Source organism: Arachis hypogaea, chromosome 19 (genome assembly GCF_003086295.3).
Source record: "Arachis hypogaea cultivar Tifrunner chromosome 19, arahy.Tifrunner.gnm2.J5K5, whole genome shotgun sequence".
Taxonomy (NCBI): Eukaryota; Viridiplantae; Streptophyta; class Magnoliopsida; order Fabales; family Fabaceae; genus Arachis; species Arachis hypogaea.
This window is the reverse complement of record NC_092054.1, coordinates 139853163-139871340: the sequence shown is the minus strand read 5'-3', so window position 1 is coordinate 139871340 and position 18178 is coordinate 139853163.

Here is an 18178-nt window from a genome sequence, read left to right as displayed (position 1 = left end):
TTGCAAGCGCTGATTCTCCAGCTGAAGTATGCCGAACATGACATCTGCAGGTACTTGCAGGCACTGATTCTCCAGTTGAAGCATGTGGCCCTTTCTCCTGGAAGTCATTCCATATACACGAGCATCCCCGCACAATCATTCACACATAAAGTCCACGGCTTAACATTTTCACATCAGCACCTTAACTATTTACTTTCTGTCACCCTCTCGTGACCTTTTAATCATTTCATAAATCACATGTGTCGTGTTCTCTTGTCCCCTTCTTTCTTCTTCTTAACAAACCGAACTCAAATCATAACTTAAAAGCAAAATCTCTCCTCCAAAAGATTGAATTTAAAACATTATAGTTTTCTTAATAAGTCAAATTGAAAACAAGACTCTTTCCGTAATAAATCGAAAACAAATAATATTCTTAAATCAGATTTGCTTTTAAATAATTCTTTAAACAAAGTCTTAGAGTTTTATAAAAATTTTGGCAGCATTTTCTCTAAAACTGAGACTTTTGCCACCCTTCAAGGGTCCCAACCAAAACATTTCTCAACCTTTTCAACCATTTTCAATAACTCAAACTAATTCTAATATCAGAAATCATCTTCAAAACTCAATTCATGACCAACAATTCAAACCAATTCCCAATGATAAAAATCAATTCCAATAAATCAACAAAGTCCATTCCCAATATCCCAAATCGTTCCAAATGCCGATTCATTTTTAATATCCAATTAACCCCAAACCAAGAAAAATTATTTTACATAGTATTTAATCAAACCAACTTTCCAACTCAATAATTAGAAACAGCCACAATTCACTCATCATCATAATAACCTTAAACCAAATACAAAACCAACCTAAGCATCTTCAATAAATCAATAAACCATCCAAACTAGCATTTACATTCATTCCAGACAACTCAGTTCCATTCATAAAACTTGCAAAATTATAAAAATATATTTTTCATATTAATATCGACTTAAAACAATTCTTAGTAGTAAATTAAGTTTAAGAAATCGCCCCTACCTCGAATAATCGAAACCCATAAACCAAACGCATCGAGAAACCCTTTTCTCTCTGCCCACAATCAGCGGCAGCCGCAACCTCAGCTCCAGACCGCTTATGCAGCAATCACAGCAACTCTAATCGCAACATATAATAATCAAAACTCAATCTTATTACAAGTAATACCACAAAACCTCAGCATAACTTAACAGAATAGTGACCAAAGGTTTTTCAAGAACGAAAACGCTTACCGCAACTAAGAAGAAACACCGAACTGAAAATCAGCGACTCAAGCGATGGTCTCAGCGGCCATGACGCCGTTCCCGGCATCCAGAGATACGGTGATGCGATTCGAACAGAACCAAGAGGAGTGACAGCAACCCCAAGCAGTTTCGGTGAACTCCAGCAGCACAGACTTCCTCCGGTGATGGCCCGACAGTGGCGACGACGACAAGAGCTTCGACGACGGTGGTTGTGACTCAGCAACGAAGGAAAATGCCCCTTCCTTCCTCGGTCTTCCTCCCTCCACGCGTCTGTCTCTCATGCGCATCCTTAGCGGCATCTCTGATGGAAGACACAGCGGCAGATCTGAAGACGACGATGACGCGGTGGCTGCAGCGATGTTCGAGCTTCAGTCGTGAGAACAACGACGGCGCGGACCCATGGCGGCAATGATGAGGCTCGGGCTCTCCCTCTCATCTTGTGCGTGACGATGACAGCAACTTGGTGGAACGGTGGCGACAGCTCCACGGTGGTGACCTGGGTGCGATGAGGTGTGGTGGCGATGCGAGTTTTTCACCAGTGCCGCTGCTTCTCCGATTCTCCCTCTCTCTCAGATCCCTCTCTCAATTTCCCCTTCCCCCTTTCCTCCTTTCCTCACCCTCTCCGTTTTTCCCTTTTTTTTGTTTTTCGTTCCTTTCTTGTTTTCTTTTTTTGTTTTGGTTTTACTGAAGCTGTTGCATTGTGTTTTTGGGAAGGGGGTAGGGTATGTGGCGGTGCATGGCGGTGAGGGTAGTGAAATTAGGATTAGGTTAGATTTTGTTGTGCTAAAATTAAGATTTGTGTAGAGTAAAAATATTAATTAAATAATAAAGTTGAGTAATAATTTGAAATCAAATTTAATCCAATAATAATATTTATAAAAATACTATTTAATTATCAACTTAATTTATTTTTAAATAAATACTCTAATTCAATAATTAGAGATAATCAAACTAATTTCATTTAAAATCATAAAATAGAGTTCAAAATCTAATTATTTAAATTAAACAATATATCTAAATTCTTCATTATTTTTTTTAAATACCCAAGCTTTCAAATCAATAATAAGAAAATATCCAATTAATATAAAAATTTCTGAAATTAATATCTTGAATAAGTAAAATAAATCATAATTAATTTATTATTAAATTTCTAAAAATCTGGGGTCTTACAACCCTGATGATCGCAAGTCTACCAGTGGTACTTGTGTCTTCCTTGGCCCAAATCCAGTCTCATGGTCCTCCAAGAAGCAAATTGTTGTGGCGCGCTCAAGCACTGAGGCAGAATACAGGTCCATGGCAGTAGCTGTGGCTGATGTGGCTTGGGTCAGGAACCTGCTAACTGAGCTGCAATTTCCCCTTCCTTCTACTCCTCAACTCTTTTGTGACAACCAAGGTGCTGTGTTACTGGCGGCTAACCCAATTCTTCACTCTAAATCCAAGTATTTTGAGTTAGACAAAGGCACCATTTGGGTCAACCATATTTCAGGCTCTACTCAACTAGCTGATGTTTTAACCAAGGCCGTTCCTTCCTCGTTGTTTCTTGATTGTCGTGACAAACTCAAGGTTGTTGTCTCACCAACCTTGTATTTGAGGGGGCGTGATAGTGTATGTGAGTTCACAGTAGCTAATATAGATGAGCATGTAAGCTACACTAGTTAGAGAAGTGGTTGTTAGTCTGTTACAGCTAATCAATAGTTAGTGGTTATGCTTAGCTATTATATATATATTCATCTCAAATGCACTGTACATATTGGCTTGATTCAATACAATTCTAGATCCCTCTTCTTCTCTCTCGACTCTCTCTTTCTCTCTGAACCTGTGGATCAGATTCAAATCTGATACCGTTCAGTAGTGTTTGTTTTGAGGTACAAAAACAGAAACTAGAAAATTAGAATTTGGTATCATGTTTGTTGACCTAGAAATTGGTATTAAAATTTTAGTTTCTATCCCCAAAATTTCAATATTTTAGTACCTCTAAAAATAAGGACATAAAAGACTGAAATTTTTAAAAATAGGAACTGAAATTTTAATAATATTTTATACCTAAAATACTTTCATTTTAATTAATTAATTTCAACTTTACTTTTTGTACAAATTAAATTAGAACTTTATTCTTATTTCAATTTCTGTCTCCCATCACTTTACACCAAACATTATAGTGAACTTATTTCAGTCTCTATTTCTTAGTCTGTATCTCTCTATCTCAATTTCTCAGTTTATGTCTCTCTTCTAAATGCTACCTTAATTAGAGAATTACATTATCTTATTTGTATGCAAATATAAAAATTGTTGTTTAATATCAACTTATATTCCTTTTTTTTTTAACGAAAAAGAAATTTGTAGAATATTAACAGTTAGCATCACATCAAAATTTAAAAATGATATAAAATAAGTAATTGCAAAATACATAAAATTTTATTATTATTAGATGTTTTTAAAAAATTACTATTATTTCAATATGTAGAATAATAGGGAATAAAATAAAAAAAATGTAACTAAAATAATAAATATTTTATTTATTTTAATAACGGACATTAGATTAAGTTTTGATAAGAAAATAGGAAAAAACGTTAATCTCCAAATAGATAAAAGAAAGGTGTATGTGATTTATATACTATGGGAAATGGAGAATGTTTATTAGTCCGAGTATACTGTTTAGTACATTAGGGGCAACTCTTTTATATCCATGTAAGTGGTTGAAGACGAATTTTTTATTTTAATATTGAAGAGTGAATATAGTTTTATGTTAATGTTATAAAAAATGGGATTTTATAGTATTTTAGGAGTGTTATTCTGTATAAATATAATACGTAGAATATAAATTGTATTGATAATATATAGTTTGTGTATTTACAATATGCTGTCTGTGTATTGTAATTTAATATTAAAATAATATAATATGTTGTTGTGTATTATAATTTAATATTAAAATAATACAATACGCAGTCTGTGTATTGTCTTTATAAATTAAAAAAACATGATCTGACAATCCATCTTCTGCAAATTTTACAGCCTTCAGAATTTTTTAAAATACCGTAACTTCCAATATTAAAGGATTACACCAATTCTCATCCAATATCTAAAAAAATGAATTGTTGAAGATTTCTAGACTATATTTATTTTCGAGAACAAAATAAGACAAGATATTAAAAATAAGATATAAATAATAAAGATATAAAAATTAGTATTTTTATATTTTATTTGATAATAAATTAGAATTAAATATAAAAGTCTAATTTATTCTATTTTTTATTTAAAAAATTTGAAAAAAATATGATAATAAAATCTATAATTATAAAAAATTATAAGAATAATACAATGTCTAATGATAAACGTTTCTTAGCTTTTGTACACCACAAAGTGAATATTAAGAAAAACAAACAAGAGAGAATAAATTTTACTGACAAAGATCTAGTGAGTATTTTTATATGTCAATTATGTAGTTTCATTTATTTGTAAGCTAGTATATTACAGAAATTTGGAACGTATGGAATCAAGAGGGTGGAAAAATTATTTTACAAGATTTCAATTTTTGTGGTATAAACTTTTCTAAAGTATGATTCGTTTGTGATAGGATGCAATGAAGATTTACAAAATCTGTTTCATTGTCAAAAAATTTTTTCAAAGATGAGAACCATTGAATTACATGCGAAGTTTGAGGATGTTATCGCTAGTTCTGGGAGATCAGCTTCGAATTTGCAATTAGTTGGTTTAGGGAAGCTTTGAGTTCAATGTATATAGTTGCACTGGATCTAGCACTTGTGTCATTTCCATCTTTTACGAGTGACAATGAGGTGCTTGTGATATAGGAGATAATCGTTCTTTTGGCAAACTTGCGATTGTAACGACAAGTTCTCTTCACACGATTCCTACTTCTGTAGAAGGCAGAGGATCATATCAGATCCGATTAAAGAGGTAATGCGGGAGGATGATTTGGACAAGGAGATTTTCATGATAGGTGGGGACAATGATGATGATATAAGGAGCAAACCAACCATATAACAGGTTCCAGCAAGTTCCAGAACATAGTAATACCGTTGCACTTTTCCACCCTAAACTTGGAGGCAATGGTGCAATAACCAAACTTTAAATATGCATTATATTTAGGGGTTAGGGCATGTATGATACAAACGATTCAACAGAATTTTAAATTGAGTAATCCTTCAAGAGTAAAGAGAAAGTTTTGTTTAGTGTGAAAAGTTATAGAATTCATCGTGGAGTTGAGTACACAAAGTGTTTGAGTCAAATAACATCAAGTACCATGAAAAGTGCAAGAAATTAGAAAATGTTGCAATTAGTTAATTTGGATCACACTTTGTCAGAGAAAGGATACTTAAAAGGTTAGAAGGTATAATGAACCTCACACATGCTTGAAAACTAAGATATTTTGCGATCGCAAACAACTTGATTATCATGTGATTTGTGCCACTACAAAAAACTCATAAAAAACTAATGAATCTAGAGGTGGAATCTCCAAAAAAAACCAATGGTCAAAATGTCTCCGTTGTATTTGTCTGCGGAAATACTAAAAAAATTCAACTGTAAAACATTATCGTCGAATTTATCGGCGGATAACTTTAAACAATAATAAGCTCACCAGTAATGAGTTACTAGTAGATTTTTGTGTATGCTGCTAATTACCAAATTATTACATTCACAAACAGAAATTAAATATCCATGGTTAACCTAGCCAACCTAATTAACGTAAGATTAACACAATTAACTATCTAACTTAATCCAAATCTAATTTAAATCCTAGTTACTCTAAATAAAGTGATTAACCATATGTCACAATTTCATAATAAATAATTTATAAATGAGAATTGAATTCTATAACCATGAATTATATGTCTTAATTAGAAATAAAAATTACAATAACGTTTAATAACTTACAAGATTACAAAACTAATTACACTAAATTTAAACTATATCACAATTTTGCAATAAAAAATTATTTATTATAAATTAAAACTATGAAAATTACATTAATACAAAATAACATACAGCTGAAAAAGAAAAGGAAAAAAAATTATTCACTTACTTGAAGACAGTAATGGCGTGAAAGAATTTTCCGGCATGGTGGCAATAGTGGTGGTCACTAAGGGTTGAGGAGATGAGTGTAGTGTTAGGGTTTAGAAAAATTTGGCAACAATGTACAAAATGGACGAAGGAAGATAAGGGAATTCCTAGATGAAGGAGGAAGGGACGTGTCACAATTGACAGAGAAAAGCGGCGACGGCGGCAACAACTCGCAGAGGAGACAATATGGTGACCCAGGATAGAAAATAGCTCCCAATGGACGCTCCTCGACAACGATGTTGGCTAGAGTCGTGGGAAGAGGTCGATCACAGCGATCCAATGGCGAATGGTGGGGCTAAGAGCGAGAGAGAAAGAAAGAGGGGAGAGAAGGGAGGTTGGTGATGTTGCAGAAATGAGGGAAAGGGTTCACAAATTTGAATTTAGAGTGAATTTTATCGTCGAATTTACCAGTGGAAAAGTTCAATAGTAACGATTAGGTCATAACCGAAACGGCACGTTTTATTTAATTGTCTTATCATCGGATTTTTTCACAGGTAAATCCAATAATAAAATGCGCTCCCATTAATTATTTTTCGTACAACTCGTTATTGTCGGATTTAGGGTCGAAAATATAAATCTAATAGTAACATTTCATGGATGATGAATTTAGTGTTGCAACCGTCAAAAAATTCGCCAATAAATTCGACTGTAATTTTTTATACTAAATTCACCAATAAAATCGATGGTAATTAGTATTTTTTTTTTTTTTGTAGTATTCTTTCATCTCTTCGCTGATTAGAATGCAAAGAAGCTGCTTGGTAAATATATAATTCGACTAATTAGAAATCTAAACCCAAAAACATATAAATAAAAATAATAGTTAACAAATAAACTTTAGTTTTTTAAATTAAATGCATTAATGCCTTTCAAACCTTATCCTAAATATCCAAACAACTTATAAATGTCTACCACCTATCCTAATCTATTATAGACTTTATCCCAATCCAATGTCTACCACATATCCTAATCTATTTTTATTTAACTCTAATCACTATTATTCTACTTCAAATTGATTCATCAATACTAATAAACAATATCAGTACCATTCAAAATCTATTTTTAGTTAACAATAACGTTGTCATTTCTAATATAACATGAAATCTTCTAAATCAAATAGAAATTACTATAGTAACCTCCTTATTGATGTTTTCAATAACATAAACAACATCGTCTAGCCAGTAGAGACGATCTGCTTCATCCATAATCCCGCTTTTGCGTGATTATCGTGTTTATCTCTGGAATCTCTTGGGTAAGGTTTTGGAAGGACGATGGAACTGGTAGTTAGTTGCTAGATTAAGCGAGCTTATGGATCTCCCTCAAACTAATCTGTGGGAGCCTCTAGTGAATTAGCCCTTCCCTTTTCAACGTAGTTTGCGACAATCTCCTACGAATTTTCCTGGCACATAATTAATTTATTATAGCCTGGAGCGAACTACTTCAAGCTCCACCAATTCATGCTACCCTCCCGCGTATTTATGTTTAATTGCTAAGCTATTGTAATCTGTTCTAGAGTTCCGCAAAGTATGTTCATATGCGTAATTCATTTTAGTCTTCAAGGAATTACATAGAGACAAAAGAAGACCGAAAACCTTTTTACAAAAGTTATATTTGGGTAATATTTATCTCTATTTGATTTTTTAAAGTAATTTTTCCATATATTAGCTATATGCTGAGAAGATGACAGCGGAAAAAAATAAAAGAGTAAAGTAACAATTAGGTCCCTGAAGATTTCGATTTCAGACAAATTAGTCCTTAAAGAAAAAAAAAAGTACCAATTTGGTCCTCCAGGATAGCAAACGGTGGGCAAATGATGTCTTTCTATCAATTCATCAACTAAAACCTAACGATGATGCTTATATATACTGTTAATTACTCTGACATATCTATCTATGAAAGATAGTAATGCAAATAACAACTTTTGAAACGAAATTTCTCTTATTTTGATAGAATTTGTGATAAATAAAGAGTAGTTGATAAAAGATATATGAAAACTCAAAAGATAATAAATACTTCAACGTCCAAAATTACATCATTTTTTTACTCATGTGATAGTAACAAGACATGCACCACTGTAAATAATGAAATACATGAACAAGTCAGTTTCGTTTCGCACTATTTATTTATAAAAGGACATACATGTCCACCGTTTACTATCTTAAAGGACCTAATTAGTACTTTTTTTTTCAAGGACAAATTAGTCCAATATCAACATCTTCAAAAATCTAATTGTCATTTTACTCAAAATAAAAAATATTTAAAGGTATATTGCATGTGGTAGTCATTTTTAATACAACCATAAAAAAGATAAAGCATATTTTCTATCTTTAACGTTTGTAATTTTTTTTTCAAAAATACATTTAATGTTTAATTTCATTCAATATTATCTTTAATATTTTTTATTCATTCAATTTTGTTTCTAATGATTTTAATTTATGTCAAAATTACTCCTAAATGTTTTCAATTTTATCCATAATATTTTGGATAGAACTAACGTTCATAAATAATTTTAACACAATGCAAATCGAAATTGAATGAAATTAAATATTATGTAAATATTTTAAAAAATACTTAAAAACAACAAACATACTTTACTAAAAACAAAAATTGGTGCAAATATAAAATAATGAAAAATTGCTTACAACGCCACCCTTCCATGATCGAGGGATGAATTAAAGTTGGTATGCCTTGTCATGAAACCCGTTGGCCATTCTTTAGTCATCCAATGTATGATTGCATGACCATCACTAATTTAGTATTATTATTATTTTCATATCTAAACCGTATCTTCTAAATTTTAATCACAGCTGATGATCCTATCCGGGAGTAGGTGTTTCATCATTAATGATTAATAATATTGTTAGATTATATATAATTATTATTATTATTTATGTATTTTTATTTGTCGATACGAATTCATAAATTTTAATATAGATAGGCCGAATTTTAGATTAATTTTTAATTAATTTTTATTATATTTTTTCATTTCATAAAAATAATTTAGACATAATTTATGGTTATTAAGTTAATTTTTCAAAAAGTTTATCAATATATATATATATATATATATATATATATATATTATAAATTTTTTTCACAATTTTATTTTTAGTATGACAACTATAAAAAAAAAACATAACAATATCAATAATATATTATGAAATTATAAAATATCAATAATTTATAGTATATTTAATTAAAAAATTCTCACATATCTTATTAATTAAAATTAATTTTTTTAAAAATTTAAAAAAATTATAAATTATTAATTATTCGAAAAATACAATATCTTTATAAAAAAATTTTAAAAATATAAATTTAAAAGAAAAATAAGTATTTTTTTTATAAAAAAATTTAAAATACACAATGTAATTACTAAAATATAGTTATGTAAGTCATTATTAATATTTTATATAATAATATAAATGTTAAATATGTTAATATTAAAAAATAAATAATTTTTTAAAAGTAGATATAATGGTAATTATATAAAATCTAATTTAAAATATACAAAGACTCGAGAGTATTATAATATTAAACTGGTTTAGTAAAAAAATATTAGGGAAAAGAACAAATAGGTCCCTGACCTTTCGTCTCGCGGACATTTTAAGTCCCTAACCTTCACAAAATTTGGACGGATCAGTCCCTCCGTTCAACTGTCTCCGTCAGGGACTGATCCGTCCAAATGTCTTCGTCCCGACCCGTCCAAGTTTTGTGAAGATCAGAGACTTAAAAGTATTTTTCAATAGTTAGGGACGAAAATATCCGCGGAACAAAAGGTCAAGACCTATTTGTCTTTTTCTCAAAATATTAATAAGCTAAATAATTAAGACATAAATTTATTACATAATAAAAAATAATACATATAAAAATTATTAAATTATATAATATTTTTTATTTTTTTAAACACATATTTCATATATAAATATAGTTTTTTAAAAATTTTAGGAAATCAAAGCTACTGCTCGTCCCACTAAATTCGTCCCTGCTTGCCATGGCGATCTTGTTCCTGGGAAGAACTAATTCCATTATTCTGTTCTTGTTTTATTGCAATAGAACCTTAGTATTTGGAACTACTGTTTATTGGATCATATACTATCCCTGACTAATTAAATTGTGTTGTCTCCCTCTGCTTTATATTTAAGCCTAGGTCATATAGTCTTTTACATCTTTAATTTGGGGGGTCGTTGCTGGATTTTTAGATTATATTACGTAAATATTACGTAAATGTAAATAAGTGGTAGCAGCGCAAAAACAAGTAAAGAAGAAGAAAGAAAGAGAATTGTGTTCTTTAATTTTGCCAAGAAATTAAAGAAGCGAATCTGTATTATTATAACTATCTTTGACAATATATATTCTTTACACACGGTTCTTTATATCCAAATTAAATTCAGTAGATATGGAATTGTTTGCCATACATCGTTGGAATCTTCTAGGTAGACACAAGTGAACTTAATATATACCAAGGTATATTCTCCCATTTAAGGTTAAAACCTTCGAGACAACAAAATAGTTGATGCTTTGGATTTGGATATGGTTCATAGACCATATTTTCCATTTAGAGGGCGGGTAATCGGGTATCTCTTGAATTAAAAATGCCACTTTTAATTTAGTAAAATCTACTTATCTACTTAATATATTAAAATTGGGTTTTCCCCCAATTAATAAATGTGAGATGTCGATCTCTCGTAACTCTATTTTTCTTCTAAAATGAAGTTTTTTATTCTCTATTCTAAATTATTTTATAAAAAATATCTTTATTATAATTATATTATAATTAATATTTAATAAATAATACATAATTATACTAATTTAAAAACATATCTTTATTATAATTATATCAAATCAATATTTAATACATTATTAAACTACTTATCAATTATCAATTAAAAATATTTTTAATTATTTTAATAATAATAATAGTAATAATAATAATAATATATGATAATGAAAATTATTCGTGATATCATTTATTGAAAAAATATAACATAAAAAAATATCATTTTTAAAATATCATTTATTGTATATAATTCATAAAAAAATATGTTTGACTTTTATTATTGATTAAAAGATAACCTATTTATATTTTGATTAATTTCATTTATTATTATTATTATTATATTTAATTTACAGAAAGATAAATTAATAACCATATTATTATTTATCAATATATTAATATTGATAATGATTACATAAAAATTATTTAATATTTAATATTTAATATTTTTATATTATTTATTTTTTGTATATTTTGATATATTTATAAATATTTTTTATTATTTTTCTATGCTATATGTTTACCTCTACTATTTAAAATTTCTGGATCCGTCACTACTTTTGAGCGTGTTTCTTAATTTATTTTTTATAATTTATTGAATACAATTTATTACAGTAAATTTATTATATCAACTAATTGATTTGATTAGATATTTAAATATCACACGATTTATTATAATTCATATCAATCAAATAATTGTAATTTATTATATCAATTATTTTAATTCATTAATTTATAAGGTACATAATAGCATAGATGATTTGTTACTTATAATGATTAAATACAATAAATACAGATTAATTTAGTTAAAAAATCATTGTCTCATATGTTTTTCTATTTATTTTTTTTAATTTATTAAATCCAATCAATTATAATAAATTAATTATATCAACTAATTAATTTAATTAATTATTTTCTAATTTATTTTTTTGAATTCAATAAATCAAATAAAATCAATTATACTAATTTTTTGTATCAACTAACTGATTTGATTAATTCTTAAAAATATTTTTATTTAATTTATTTTATTTATTTAAATACATGAATTATAACTGATTAGTTATTTAATTTTATTACGATAAATATCAAATTCTATTTCGAATATAAAAATATAAAATTGTATTCCTTCCATTTTTATTTTACCACTATAAAAGACCATATATGCTAGAAGAAAATATCATTCATTTACCAATTACTCTTTCATTAGGTAGCTTTTACAACAATTCTTTTTCTTCCTATGAGGCGTCGTCGCAAGAAGTCAACTATCATGGACACAAACCACCACACACAGTGGCGGAGCTTAGTTCAGACAAGGGGGGCCATGCCCCCCAAACTTTTTATAAAAAACTTAGTAGTACTTTTTCAAAAGATAAAAAATAGTTCAATTGACTTAAATACTTTATTATGACTTAAAGTATCTAATAAGTTCAATAAACAACATTCTCTCTATCTTTAAGTTCAAATATAAAAAATTAGATATTTTTTATTTATTTAATTTAATTTTTTATATGATAAAAAATAATAGAATATTCAATAAGTATTAATATTATTGTATTTGTATAAATTGATAAAAAAATTGAATAAATATTATAAATTTTAATATTTGTCCTTCTAACTTTTTCTTTACATATTTTATAAGATATATATTCAAATTTTTATATAAAATAATAATAAAAAATCAAAGAATTGATATATTTTTTAAGAGGAAGGCTAATATTTAAGAAGGAGAACATATAACTTTTATAATATCAACACCTGTAAATAGTTCTTCTACTTTAATGAATCACGAAGAAAGTGAAATATAACCTTCAAAAGTTCAAAAAGTTACATCTGATGACTTTAACCTTAACTTTTTGGAACGAGATCTTGAAAAACGGCTTTAAATTTGGCAATATCACCTAAACCAGAGAGATGAGATTAGACGAGCTTATCTTGAATGGGTCCATATCAAAAACATTTTGACAATTATTTTCTATCTGGCCCCCCCAAAATTTTTTTTCAAGTTCCGCCACTGACCACACACTCTTCAACTCCCGTGCTCATCATTCAGAGTAATATATGATATGTTATCCATGAAGCATTTATAGACCATGGTATTATCATGTATGCATAAATAAAAAAAATTCCGTAATTAAGTTTAAGTCATTTACCTGTTTGTGTGGTATATTATAGCATGAAATTACTTTCAATTTGTGGTGTGCAATGATATTATGGTTTAATTTAAGCTTTTGTTTTAGAACTGTGTTATGATTTTATCTCACCATTTTCTCTTAGATATCAAGTTGATATATTTTTATTTATTATTATTAAAACGGAGGTGATATAAAATTTGTAAAAAAAAAATAAAATAAAACTCTTACACTTAATTTATTTTATTATAGTCTTTTATCCCTTCTATTTCTTTTTATTTTCTTCTTATTCATTTTATTTTTTTAAATATCATATAATTTATTATAATTTATACCAATTAATTAATTATAATTCATTATATCAGTTAGTTTAATTCATTAATTTATAATATGCATGATAAAATAGATTATTTGTTACTTATACGTTTATTCTTCTAAAATTTAAATCTGAATAATTATATTTTTAGTTTTAGTTATGAATAAAATATTATTAATAATAAATGATAATTAACCATTCATACTTTTAATCAAAGTGTTTGGATGATTTTTATATTTATTAATATTAATTATTGATTTTTTTCGTCAATAAATTGCATTATAATTTTATGTTAGTTCATAATTGATTAATGATTAATATTCATGAAGCTATATTATTCTAAATTTTATATTTACAAATAGTTTATTTAAATGTATTTTAAACATAAAAATGTATTATTTTCAATAATATCATACTTTTACTTTTTTTTTTATTATTCTAAATGAATATTTTATCAAATACTAATTAAAACCATCCTTCCATTTGCTTTTACTAATTTATTATCTAACTATTATATAAAATTAAAATCGTATTAATGAATTTAATATTAAAGTTAATTTGGCTTTTTATTTAGAGTGTTTTTTGATTTTTTTAGTCTAATCAACCAAAACTATTCAATTATAAATAGTCACTTCTATCTTATTTTATATTATTAACTAATTAAAATTACTAAAAAAATTTAATAATACAATCCTGTTTTATATTTTTATATTTAGTTCAATACATCTAAGCTATATAATAATCATTTTAATTTTTATATTTTATAATGTAATACTACATACATTAATAGTAAAATAACATAGTAAAATTTCATGTTTTAATATTAAATATAAAATTAATACGTACAAAAATTTATAAGCTTTTAAATCAATACGAATCATTGTAAATAATACTTATTTATTGCATAAACAAAGAAATACAGAATCTTAAGTTTAGCATATAAAAATTTAGGAACATGTTATATGTACAAATGTAATTGCATAGTATTATTTTTTTTAAAGGTGTAGACCAACAACTCTAATTTTATTTCACGGTCAAATTTAAAAAAAAAAGTCGTAATTTTAAAGGTAGTCAGAAAAAAATAACAAAATTAATAAAAAAAATAGTTAACTTATATTATTCTATTAATTTATTTAATATATTAAATCATTTTTATTTATATTAAGATTAATTTTAAATATTTTAAAATAAAAAGTATAATTAATTATAATTTGCATCTAAATTATGTTGAATACATGATATTCTATTGTGCTGCTAAAAGTAAAAATGAGATAACAAATATAATTTTATTTCTTAATTCAGTATATTTATTTATATTTTATACTTTTTTTACGATTAATTTTATACAGTATTGGTATATTAAATAAAAATACCTGTTATAATAACAAAAAATAAAATAAAATTTCAATCAATAATTTTATATTCTTTACTTTTTCTTTCAATTTTATTTTGGATTTTAATTTATTACTAAAAGGTAGTAAAATCCTATTAATATTGAAATAAAGTTGAAAAAGGTCCATAGGTAGAATAAGTAAAATAATGTGATACCCACATTACAACATCTAAATGAAACAATGTAAGATCTAAAGTGTTTATCTTTCTCTTTTTCGCCATCTATTATACTATCGATTCTATTATATAAAAATCGATTTTTTACATTTAATGATAGAGTCAACGTAGCATGTTTTTGAGAGTGTTTCTTAATTTATTTTGTTTAACTCATTAAATACAATTCATTATGATGCATTAATTATATCAACTAATTGATTTGATTAGATATTTAAGTATCACACAATTTAAAATTATGTATATTGATTTGATTTTTATGATATATAAATTTAAGAAATAAATTAAAATAATATAACTTATTACTTATTTAATTTGAATACAACAAATACAAAATTAATTTAGTCAAAAGTTTATTATTTTCTAATCTTCTATACATAAAAATGACAAAATAAAATTGTAAAAATAATTTTTTTATCGTTTTTACTATTTTAATTTTATTTTCTTTGCTTTTTTTATATGTAATTTTATTTTACATTAACTTTGTGTATTTAATAACAAAATATACTCATATTAATTCTATCATATAATAATATATTTTTCTCCTATGTTAATCAAAGAATTTCAATAGTTATCAACTACATCTAATAGAATGACTGAGAAGTGAGAACTACGACAAATTAAACCCAGATTCAAAATGCTGAAACGAAAGAAAGAAAACAGTGGATATATGATTAGAGAAAAATATATAATAACGAGAAATATACTAAAACTGGATTTTTCCTCTAACTAATAAAAGTGAGGTGTCAATTTCTCATGAATTCATTTTTCCTCTAAAATGAAATCACTATTTTCTCTTCTAAATTTATTTTAGAAAAATATCTTTATTATAATTATATTACAATTAACATTTAACGAATAATGCATGATTATACTAATTTTGAAAAATATCTTTATTATAATTATATAAAATCAATATTTAATACATTATCAACTAATAAAAGTGAAGTGTCAATTCCTCATGAATTCATTTTCCCTCCAAAATGAAAGCACTATTCTCTCTTCTAAATTTATTTTAGAAAAATATATTTATTATAATTATATTACAATATTACAATTATATTACAAGTAGCATTTAATGAATAATGCATAATTATAGTAATTTAGAAAAATAAAATAAAGTCCAGTAATTTATCTTTCGACTGCACACGTATGTAGAATAACTTTTAAGAAGGAGTCACGTATAGTAAATATGGTCGATGATTGTAAAACTGTATACTAACATTCATATAATGTTATTTCAGGTATATGTTTTGCAGATATCAAAGAAAAGTGTTGAGTTATTTTTTAGTGGGTTTAAATTATTTATTCTTTATTAGAGAATTTTGTGCATTAGAATTCTCTAATAATTTATTATTTATTTTGAGCTGATTTTGATATGTTCTTACTTGATAGTAAAACAACATATAAAAAATTATTGGTGAGTCTAAGTATTACTAGATTATTTATGGTCACATTAAGTATATATGTTTGATTTATTGAAAAAAGTAAATTACTAAAACTAATTAATAACTATTTTAGAGTTAATACATTTAATATTAGATTAAGAAAAAATAAACAATACATAATATGTTACATCTTTATTAATCAAATTATTATAATTTAAATTAATCTTAACAAAAGAATTTAAAATTATAATTCCAATCTTATCACGTACATAACACGGGCTATTACACTTGTTTTGTTATAAAAAACTAGCTTTAGGATTTTTGGTAATATTTTGCCACATGAATTCTAAAATAATTATGCTATAATAATTATAGTGACTATATAAGTGCCGTTGAAATTAAAGTCATATTTTTTATAATTTGGTAATATTTTTTTAAACAACACTTTTATTAAAAAAAAAAAAACGTTACTTCGATTTTAGTAATACTTTCTAAAATACCATAATTACCGCAGTCATCATATAAGATTTATCATATTAATTTTTTAGGATAAAATATATATTTTTTAATATTTGTAATTTTTTTTAAAAACGTTTCTAAGGTTTAACTTTATTTAATTGTATTTCTGATATTTTAGTAGATTAAGTTAAATATTCAGAAGTAATTTTAATATAAATAAAAAACGTGAGCGATAAAATTAAATAAAATTAAATATTAAGATATACTTAAAAAAATTCACAAACGTTAGATATAAAAAATATTTTATTCTAATTTTAACTAAATTTTTAAAGTGGTGTCTAAAATCTATATCTTGTACTGATTTGATCTTTAAAATTTTAATTGCATTATTATTATTTCCAAAATTGATCTTCAAATACTATAAGATTGCATTTGGAAAAAATACTGAAATAGATAATTTTTATATTGTGTTTGGTGTAAAATATATTGAAATTAATTATTTTTAAGTATCATATTTAGTTTAAGATAAATATAAAGATTAAGAGGTAGATTTAAAATTTAAAAAATTATACTAAAATTTTTTTTAAAAAATGTTAGGTTTTAGTCTTTAATTTTAAAAATTTTAATTTTTTTTATTTTATTTTTTAGAAATTTATAAAAACTATAATTTTATGTCATAAAACTGAAATTAATTGCAGTCTACCATCAAATATAATGTTAAATTTGTCTTTCAACTTCAATTTTTGTCTCTAAAAATAAATATTATTTAATAATCTCCTAACTCCATTTCAATAAGTATCCCGCTTTGATACCCTACCCTCGAGTTGTTGTAATCGAGCGAGTGTCAATGCTCGTGTGCTATTATGTTGCGTTTGTTTGATAATGCACAAACATTAATACATAAATACAGTGGTATATGTCTATCGTTTGTTTATTAGGCAGTGTTTGGTTGTTGTCTCACAAAAATAGAGACATAGATACAAAGACATAAATACACATGAACACAAAGATACACAAATTTTATAATATGTTTGGTGATAATACACAAGACACATGTATTTAATTCAAAAGTCCATTTTATCCCCAAACTAAAACAACTCAAGTGTTAAAAAATAAAGGACAATGGTTGAAATTTTAAAAAATAATTAGGAATAAAATTGGAAAAATTTGTGTCTCATGAATTGTGTCTTAGTGTCACAATTTGAAAG